This window comes from Clytia hemisphaerica, unplaced genomic scaffold (assembly GCF_902728285.1).
Source record: "Clytia hemisphaerica strain Z4C2 unplaced genomic scaffold, Clytia hemisphaerica genome assembly, whole genome shotgun sequence".
NCBI classification, from domain to species: Eukaryota; Metazoa; Cnidaria; class Hydrozoa; order Leptothecata; family Clytiidae; genus Clytia; species Clytia hemisphaerica.
Genome location: NW_027104494.1, coordinates 317,301 through 320,524, shown reverse-complemented (window position 1 = coordinate 320,524; position 3,224 = coordinate 317,301). Strand labels below are relative to the sequence as shown.

Here is a 3,224-nt window from a genome sequence, read left to right as displayed (position 1 = left end):
TTTTCGTTTTCGTCTTGCGCTCCCCTGGGTATATAGAATTTAAAGGTAAATGCACACTATAGCAAAACTGCTTCGCTCATGTATATTCGCTTCGCAAAAACTGTTTGAAAGATGACAGAAAGGATCTTCATCATTCCTTGACTTTTAAAAGTAACCATCAAGTATCAAATAAGATCAATAAATGAGAAGTTTTTGCTGGTCGCGCGGGCGGGAAAAGTGCTCTTTTAAGCGAACTAAACTTACCTTGCAAAACCAAGTTGATATTCAATGATTAAAGAGATACGGAGGTAATCAAATTTGTCGAATTTGTCAAGAAAACAAATCAAAACTGACCAAGAACCAACAACAAGCCATCTTTATAGATTTTTGCTTTTGTTTACTTTTGATGATTTCGATAGACGCAGACGATTCGAATAAAAATGTTCGAACGTTCGACAAATATCGTTCGATTTTTTAAGGCACCATTTACATTAGAAGAACTAGAATGAAGGAAAGATCGTTGCGCGGGGTGGCGGGAGTTGTGCCGCCGAGGTTTGTTTGGTGTGTTTGGGGTATTATAAGGCTTAAGACCCTGTCTCTTTTGGGGTTTTATCAAAGTGTCTATTATTTTGCTAGCAACTTGCGAATTGAGGTGGAGTCTGGATCGCTTCGCAACCCTTATACAATACAGCTAGTTAAAATAGCAGAAATACACTGTAGGGGTGGACTTATGATAAATGCACTGAAAGGGTCGAAGATCTAGTAAATCTAGGTAAAATTGCAAAATTTGGCCCAAAAATTCTGAATTTTTTGTGTCTAAAAGAGTTGAAAATTCGAGAAAATAATATATCGTAAGGATATGAATTTCACTAATTTTTTTCTGCACTGTATGGGCACTGTATATACCGCTCGCCAAAGGTAATTGTTTCAGTAAAATGTCCGTCAGTAAAATCAAAATATGGTACGACATTTAAAAACATAGCAAATTTTAGGCTGATATAGTTTATAAGTTATGCGGTCATTATCACAATGCAGTTAATTATTCGCATAAATTTCAAAATTTAAGCTTTTGTTTGTAACCAACATTTTTTAATTTATAGACGGAGTTAAGTTGTATGACGGTTCTACAACTTCTTCTGAGTCAAGTGACAGTAAGTGTTTGATGTTTTATACAAAACATTTAAGTTACAATTTTCAGAAACAAAAACACAATTTGCTTCACAGTACTTTAAGTTTCATGTTAATACAATCATCAGCAGTTTTTTCCTTATGAAATTTCGACTATTAAAGTACTACTGGGGGTGAATAAATGTGTATCATTTGACCCTCTTCAATAAATAAATTTTTTGAGGGTTTTCGACATCTTTAGGAAGAAAATACAGATATCACAGCTCAAATTTATCACGTACTGTTACTTTTCAAATTTGTCAACTACCTTTCTACTTATGTGTTAGTGAAAACCCCAAAAAATTGTACGTTACAAATGTGCAATTTCATTATAGATCAAGGTCCAGAGCCCGACCAAGACTTTTTAAAATTTCTTGTTGAAGACGATACAATCCTGGATTTCATCAAAGGAGACGAATCCTTAAGAAGGCAATCGGAACGATTTCAAGTTTTTAACAGCCGTTCATCACTGATACAATTCAGGAGCTGCGCTGAAAAAGAGGCCAGCATTATTGGAATGACTATTTTAATTCACATATTCATGTCATCTTGTTCATAATAAATTTGTTATCTCAATTAAAAGTGATCCAGACGACCCCGCTAGTTTGAGAGGAACAGAGAGGCTTCGATTACCGTTTTTGAGGGGGTCCTATTTTGAAACAGTTAAATGTTTGCTTGTGCCAGAAATGTACACCTATTTCATCATGAAGAGGGAAAACCTTTCACACAGAGACGCAGCCCAATATATGTATGGCAAACTTCAACTAACTGTTTTTCACATTATGCCACTTGGAAATGTACGGGTGTTTACATGTTTTTGTCTATCTTGGTTTTCATGCAAAACTTAACTTTTTATTTTATGATATTCTCGATTGGACAGGCCAACAGCTGCTTTAATTGAGTCTTCAGGAAACTTTTTTAGTAATACTCACCATAGCATATTTATTACCTTTTTGTAAATTTAGGAACAACAATATTCGACGAAGCCATATCCAAAGGTGAAGGGTACCATCACGATTCAGCGTAAGTCTTTAATCTAATTTTTAGATTTTAGCAAAGAAAGGTAAATTTCTAAACCATCCAAAATATTTTATTCGCTGGCATCTTTCATCAGTGTGAGGGATACGAATAATATTACTTCTGTATATTATCTCTTTCACTTTTTACGATCACTTTAATCCTAATTTATTATAAAGAATCATATAAATAATTAAAACACAAAAATGTATCATCAACCTATTTTCGCAGAATTTGAATATGATTTTGAGAATTTAAGCAGTCTACTGTTTCTAGTTTCAGAACAATAACAATTTCGATAACAATGTAAATGGAGATTTTTCAATTTCTTATGTCTGCTGCTACATTTTTTTGCTACATCTTGTTTCAAATATTTTTCACTTTTAAGCTTCTGACGGAGATCTATTCAGTCAAAATACTGACGGGATTGTTATCAAAACTGACAGTGAGATGAACCCGTAAGTCTGGTGAGTAGTTGATTTTTCAACATTTCTCAAGCTCCTAATAAATGATTACTTTGATTCAAATTTTCTAACTGTCTCGTTTTATTGGAGCTAAACCGTAGCTTAGGTTAATTCAAAGTCGAATGAAGTACATCCCGCCACCGTGCCTGGGGCAGTTAGGAAACAGTGTATTTTGGCTGCCGGTTGTTCTTCCCTCGCCTATTTATATTCTAGCGTCAAGCCCTCTTCAAGCTGAGCTTGTATTGATTGCGACTTCAATCTTTATTGTCAAAATCATGAACAACGACGATCAACCACCGCCTTTTCTGCCGTTATACGTGCCGTCAACTGCTAGTGCTGTACCTCACGGTTCAAACAGCATTACTCAAACCTCTGCTTCCACATCAACAGCACCAGTCTCCTCAGCAGGCGACGTGACCGATATCTTGACAACGCTGAAATCATTAATCGACAGCCGACTTAGTGCGTTGTTGCCTACTGCTTCAAGTCCTGTCCTTCCAGGTAACTCACAGAACTTAATTCTTCCCCAACAATTTCAAACGACAACTACGACCTTCACGCCCGTTACCGTCAACACGACCGCCTCTAACGCCCTCA

The 3,224-nt window shown here is 35.9% G+C and overlaps 1 long non-coding RNA gene across 1 annotated transcript; it reads left to right on the top strand.

The window, feature by feature from the left end:
* Positions 1-1,487: 1,487 nt before the first annotated feature.
* On the top strand, positions 1,488-2,673 carry LOC136821610 (uncharacterized). Its single transcript, XR_010848778.1, has 3 exons — positions 1,488-1,943; positions 2,112-2,169; positions 2,552-2,673. It is a non-coding gene; the product is annotated as an uncharacterized lncRNA (long non-coding RNA).
* The last annotated feature ends 551 nt before the right edge of the window (positions 2,674-3,224 follow it).